The sequence below is a fragment of the Vigna radiata genome, unplaced genomic scaffold, assembly GCF_000741045.1.
Source record: "Vigna radiata var. radiata cultivar VC1973A unplaced genomic scaffold, Vradiata_ver6 scaffold_252, whole genome shotgun sequence".
NCBI lineage: Eukaryota > Viridiplantae > Streptophyta > Magnoliopsida > Fabales > Fabaceae > Vigna > Vigna radiata.
In genome coordinates, this window is record NW_014544137.1 from 469920 (window position 1) to 477420 (window position 7501).

A 7501-nucleotide genomic window follows, 5' to 3' on the forward strand; every position below is an offset into this window, starting at 1 on the left:
GAGCCTATTATTAATTACCGGCTTGCTATCCCTAACCTCCCCTAGTAACCAATAATGCAATGCGATTGGAAGCAAATACAATTGACCGTCCTACCCCTATCCCTAGGCGATATTGGCATAATCAACGAATTTCTCACCAGTTCATGACATTACCGTACGTCCCCATATCGATAAAGACAAATTTCTTTTACTGAATGAGTTAAACAATAAAAGCATTGAGCATAGATGAGAACCCAACAATTGATAAACAAGTATATGACAAACATATGAAATAAATAAGAATTTGAATATATGAGAGTTTCAAAAGATTATATTGTTCCCCACCAACAAAGGGTTTAGTTCACCATAATCATGGTGAATCTAGATGAAATATGATGAAAGAATGGAAGAAATAACCCTAAACTTGGTAGATTAGAGCCTAAGCATCAAAGGAACCTCCTCCAAGGTGTGTGGAATAGCTTTGGACGTTTCTCTCTGCCAAAAGAATCCCATTCTAATTCGCACTGGGGCTATATATAAGCCCAAAAAGATAACAGATAGATTACAGAAAGATTTACAAAATCTAACTAAAAAAATAGACAACCGCCTAGGCGCCTAAATTCACCACTCAGCGGTTTCCCTCTAATCGCTTTGAGTGCTCAGTGGACCATTCTGGTGCTCAGCAGCTTGCTTGACCCTTCTTTCCATCATTTATCTCCTTCTTTCATGGGTCTAAGTCCACCTTACTTCACTTCCATCTTCAATTTATCTAAAAACTCTACAAAACAATGCAAAACAAGCATAATATATCTAAAACCAACTTTTGACTCTCACAAGACATAACTAAGTGTTTTACTTGATTTAAAGCTCATTCTAAGCCATAAAGGGTGTGTTTTCCTATCAAATTTAAGCATGAAAATAACAGTTTTTAGACTGTTATCACAATCCCAAACTTAGAACTTTTCTTGTCCTCAAGCAAACAAGACAAAACTTGGCTTTCCACTTTTTCATCAAATAATTCACACTTTTCAAAACTCTTTTTCCTCATGACAAGTTATTATACAATTCAAATTTTAGTGGAATCCTACAAAGATGCATGTATGCTTTCAATCCATCTTAGTTCACATAATCAACTTTTTCCAACAGATGTTTTGTTCATGAATGATCAATCAACTAAGCATAGATGTAAACATGGATTTAACAATTCTCACCAAGCAAGTGTTTCACTCAATAACTCAAGTGTTTAGGAGGTCACTCTACTCTCTATTGTTCACATGTCACATAAAGCAATATTGTCATTCATCTAAAACAATCAAAATCAAAACATGCAAATGTCAACACAAGGACTTTTTCCAAGGCTTATATTGTGGTTGGACTATCAAGAAAAATTGGTTTTTCTGGAAAAAAAAATCCTTGAGTTAAGAGAGTTTAAATCATCGTTTAAAGTTCAAGCACACTCTCATTTTAACCAATTTCACTAATTCCCAACTTTTTCCCTTTTTCCTTTTACATTGAGTTCTCTTTACATGCTCTTTCTCTTTTCTTCTTTTCTTTTCTCTTCACATGCATTTTTCTTTTTTCATCTTTTGAACTCAATGCTTTTCTTTTCTTTTGCCTTTAACTTTCCCCATTCAACCCCAAACTTGAACCTTTTCAATACATATAATTATTCTCAACCCTAACTCAAGGTAAATCAATTCAAACAAGAGTTTTCATACTGTTTAAGGTCAAGGTTCAAAAAGGGTATATCATATAAAATTCTTTGGGTGAAAATTTGGCTAAGTAAGGGCTTTCCAAGCATGGCCTTGATCATATGTTATAAACATTCAATTCAATCAATTATCAAGATTAAGTCAATACCATTCATGATTCCCTGTGAACAGTGCACACAACAATAACATTTTGAAGCTCAATACCTCACATAATCATGCTTTCTTACTTCACACATGAATCCTGCTTAGCATCAAAATCACAATCATGAATCACTTACTCATCTGTTCACATAGCTAGTGAACCATCAACCGGGATATCAACATTCACACATTCTCAATCATCATCCATAATCAATCATCAATAGTAAACAACTCATCATGCAATAATAGTGAACCATTATCCAAATGAGTGTACAAGCCAAGCATAGACTCAAACATAAATTCAACCTATACTACTAATTCAAAGTACAAAGAAAAAGAAAAAGAAAAATCCCTGTCATATGCTGACATCCATCAATATATGCCATCAGCGCATATCCTCATCTAAGTCATCATCATCCTCATCCTCATGGGCATCCTCAAAGTCTTCATCTTCCTAGTCATCATCCTGTCCACCTGAAGTTCCAGCTGCTCTGGACCCACTACCTTGTGCCTGTCCCTGAGGCCAAGCCATCACACTACGGAATTCGTCCATAGTCCACCTGTGCACTAGTGGTTGGTCATAAAGTCTTACAATCATCTCGGCAGTGGCCACCTGCCCTCTACAAAGGGACTCCCTCCTCGCCTCCATCATAGACATGTACATGTCTCATCTGAAAAGGCTCAAGCTACTGCGCCGGTGCACCTACAGGCTCATCCTCCTGTTGCGCTACCCTCCTAGGACGTCTCATAGGAACTGCTCCGACCGGCTTGTCACTTCCACAGTACTGACGAAAGTAAGAGGCATCAATAGCTCTCCTCGGTCTTTCAAAGGGTGGAACTGAAGTGTCTACTCCTGCCTGCTGGCACAAATATGTAATCAGGGACGGATGTCCTAGTGGTGTCCTACTGCTCACAGTGGTGGCGCAACTCAAAATTTTGCTGGTAATGATCTTACCAACGTTCACGTCCATCTGCCTCAACATACAATAGATAACCAGGATCCGATGTAAAGTGATGTCGGAAACATGAGAGCATGGCTGGATGTTGGCATGAGTAAATGCCATCCAGTATTTAGCTAGGGGAGTTAAATCTGCCCTAAGGATGTTCACCGGTGCTCCATTAGGGTTTCTCTGAAAATGCCTCCCAGGGATGCACATCACTCGCTCAATGTCTTCATAATCCCTGACCTCCCCTAGTATAGCAGCATATCTGCACTGCTCTCCTGGCCACTCAGTCTCTAGGAAGGCATTAATGGTGTCAGGATCATAGCTGATCAAGTGCCCACGTACATAGCTCATGTACCTCCCTACAAACACTCCTCCTCTCGGCAAAGCGTTGGCGTAAAACTCCTTCACCAACTCAATACTTGTTGGTGCTGGATAAGTCGTCAGTCTCTCCCAACCTCGCCTCTCAATCTCCAAACCAAACTCTAGAGCCAAGTCAGGGATGTACATAGCTTTTCTCTCCATCAGCAGTCGCCTCTCCTGGACTGTAGCATAATGTTCTTCATGTTTCTTTGAAAGGAACCTCGAAGAATAGTATCTCCTAGGTCTCTCTGGTTCCTTCCTTTTGTTGCCCATTGTCTTAACTCTTGTTGAGGTAGACATTCCAACATAAATCAAATTCATCCAACAAAATTCACAGAAACATCATTAGAGGTTAGTGCATCATCAGATCATACAATTCTTTGAGGAAAAACAGAGCTCCCCAACACACAAACATAAAAAATTTCAATATTTAGGCAAAATACCTGCAAACCGCTCAACGTCCTTGAAGACCGCCCAGGCGGTTTGCCTCAAGTCACGCCACCGCTCAGCACCAAAATAGACTGCTCAGCGGTGGCGGCTAGGGTTTTTCAAAATCCTTTCCTAAATGTTCCTAATCTCCATTCTTTTGCTAATTTCATCAATCTAGACTACAATCATGCAATTCAATCAGTTCAAACAGTTCCTATTCTATCAATTCATGCATAGAAATCAAAAGCCCTAATTTATTATGTTCCTAAGCATGTTTATCAACAAATCCCCGAATTAGAAACCCTAAACATGAATTTGCATACTTACTTGAGTGGAGATTGTAAATGCTTGCAGAAAAATTGCTTAATTGATGATGGATGTCCTCTCCAATGCAAGTCTCTCACCCAAAAACCCCAAAACCTATCAAAGCAATGGTAGAAAATTGAATTTTTGGTGAGTGGGTGAAGAGAAAGTGAGGAAATATCTCTAAAAAGCTCTTGAAAGTGAAAAAAGAGTGTTAGGGGTTAGGTAGACCGCTCAAGCGAAATGCAAAGAAGGGTTTCAAAGTGAAAATTTTGGAAAACCGCTCAGCTTTTAAGAAAAGCCATGACCATCAACGCCGCAACCGCTCAGCGGTAAAATCAACCGCCAAGCGGTCTGCGCTTAATTTCACTTCTTCTTCTTTTGCTTTCTTTTGAGTAATCTTTCCTTATAGCACTCAATTTCAACTTTAATTTTTCACATATATTCTTTTCCCCTTCTGAGAGGCAATAATTAAACATGCAATGCACTTTAACATAGGATTAAAAACAAAACAATCAACTGGGTTGCCTCCCAGGTAGCGCTTGTTTAACGTCACGAGCCTGACTCAAACCTGTTTAGCACTTATCAGTAAGTGCAAATCTTTCCAACACCCTTCAGTAGGTGTACTTATCTTGTATCCTTCAATGGATACCTAAGAGTTTTAGCATCCTTCAGTAGATGCTACCCAATACAAAAATTTAAAAATTGTTCATGATTACATCACCAAGATTTAAAAATTTAAAGTACAAAAAGATTGTTCTTGGATCACTAGGGTGCCTCCTAGTAAGCGCTCTTTTTATGTCACTAGCTTGACCCAGTAGAGTTCAAACATCCATCAGTAGGTATTGATACTCCTTTTGCTTGACATTCTTTACTTTTTCTTCTTCCTGTTGAATTTCTTCATGAAGTTGAGAACACCAAGCACATATCTCCATGTATCAACCATAGGAACTTTAATCTCCAATTTCTTGAAGATCTCCATAAAGCACTTAAACTTCTTTTCTATCCTATGATATTTCTTTTGATGAGGAAGAGGTTTTGCATACAATCTTTTCTTCTTACCTCTCTTCCTTTTCTTCTCACTCTTCTCCCTCAACTTTCTCTTTTTTATTTTCTTCTTTATTTTTGCATATTTTTTCTTTTTTTCTTTTCTCTCAACCACTGTTTTTTCCTTATCATCATCCTTATTCCCCTCACTCAACTTTTCTATTTCTTCTTCCTCTATCTTTTCCTTATTTCTCTCCATTTTTTTCTCTTCATTTATCTCTATCCTTTCTTCCTCTATCTTCTCCTCCTTTCTCTCCATGTTTTTCTCCTTTATTTTCTCCTCATATATCTCTATCTTTTCCTCCTCTATCTTTTCCTTATTTCTCTCCATTTTTTTCTCCTCTATCTTCTCCTCATTTATCTTTATCCTTTCTTCCTCTATCTTCTCCTCCTTTCTCTCCATGTTTTTCTCCTTTATTTTCCCCTCATCTATCTCTATCTTTTCTTCATCAACAACCTCATCAATTGATGTCTCCAAATTCCTGAAGGTAACTTCATAGCTCTTGGAATCGTACTTCTCCAGAAATTTGTCAAAATTTTCTTTAGAACTTTTGAGTTGTTCCACCACATCAGCTATCTGTTGACATAGTTGTTGCTCTTCCTCCCACGTTACTATTGGTGAAGAGAATTGTTGCTGCCAGTGATATTGTTGCATCTCTTTCATGCTTCTATGAGAATTGTTGCTTGGGAGAACAATGATTCTGACAACTCAAGTGATGAAGATGCTGATCATGAGGAAGAATCCAACATTTGCTATATGGCTGGAACATCACAAGAGGACTATGACAGCGATGCGGAATTTGAGAATGAACCAATAAAAGTGAAGTATCATCAGCTATTGGATGCATTCAGAGAAGTACATGTTGAAGCAATGCGACTACAGTACAAGGTTAATCGACTTAACTCTGAAAGAAGAGATTATGAATATAGAATTAACAACCTTGTATCTCAAAATGAGAAACTAGAAGAGAAATTGAATGATGTTTTATTAACTGCTAAGGAAGTTAAGATAAAAATTGTTACATTAGAGAAACCTTGTGAATAATGTCCTACACATATTGAGAAAATAGATTACTTGACTAGCATGCTAGCCAAATTTACTCAAGGTAGAGACAATTTTGATGTTGTATTAAAATCCTCTAGCAGAGCTATATACAGAAATGGAATTAGCTATAAAGCTCAAACTAATAAAACCAATACAAGGAAGTTTATTGATCTAAGCAAACCTGCTAGAAATGCTTGCTTTTATAGTAATTGTATTGGCCACACTGTTAAAAACTATTTTTGTTACCAATGAGGAGCATTGGTAAATATTGAAGTAAAATGTTTTGATGATGCTACAAGAAGCTTAACCTAAAAGAAGATATTAGAAATATTTTTAAAAGCACTTTGTAGAATATGAATGTAGTAGGAAAGTCCTTAAAATATGTAAAACTTGTACTTTAGAAAATGTTCTGAAATAATCGATTATGAGGAGCAATAATCGATTATCACGAGTCTTACAAGAATAATCGATTATCACTCAAAATAATCGATTATCACAAGTCTGTTTTGAAAACTGCCTAAGTTATTTTTGAAAAACCTATAACGGACTTAAATAATCGATTATCACTTACAATAATCGATTATTATTGGCATTTGGGACTTGACCTTTCATATTCAGACAAGTTGGCTATATATTGGTCTTCTAAGAAATTCAGAAATAACGTTGTTGAACAGAAAGCTCTTAAAGAATACAGTTTGTCAGAGGAAGTTATCAAAAGCTATAGTTCAAGTTCCCTTGCTTGGTCTCATGAATAGGAGAAGCTCGCGTTTTGTGTGTCGATAGTCGGAGCGATTCTCTTCGAGTTAGCAAGGTGCTCTGCCTGGTCTCGTGAATAGGAGAAGCTCGTGTTTCGTGTGTCGATAGTCGGAGCGGTTCTCTTCGAGTTGGCAAAGTGTTCTTCTTCCGGTTCGTTCCTCGAAGGAAGGTTTAATCGTATTTTTATTCATTACTGTTGTAATCTGAAAAAAAAAAAACTCTTTTTAGTGAAATTGTTAATCACTTTTTATAGTGATTAACGACTGGACGTAGATTCTTTTGCATCAAACCAGTATAAAAATTACTTGTGTGATTTTTCTACTCCTTACACTCTTTAATTTTATTTGCACATCAATTGTTCCACAAATTTTCTCTTAGAAAATTTATTTCTAAAAACTGACCATTTTAATTTAAAAAGTGATCGAATACGCTTTCCGCTACTTTAAGTTTTATTCCGCTGCGTTATACTCTATCTCTGGCTGATACCAACCAACAATTGGTATCAGAGCTTGCTTTGATAGTTCTTCAAAATTTGTGAAAATGGCCGGTCATAAAAATCAAAATCTTGTATATGTTGAGGGTGATTTTATTAATAGACCACCGCTTTTTACTGGTTATAACTATGCATTCTGGAAAATCAAAATGGAAATTTTTATGGGATCTGTTGACAGAGGCATCTGGGAAGTCGTTGATGAGTCGTTATTCCTTGAACTATATTTAGTTTATTGCACTTAAATAAACCAGGGAATTGTGTTTAATTGTTTGTTATTTCCCCGTTTTCC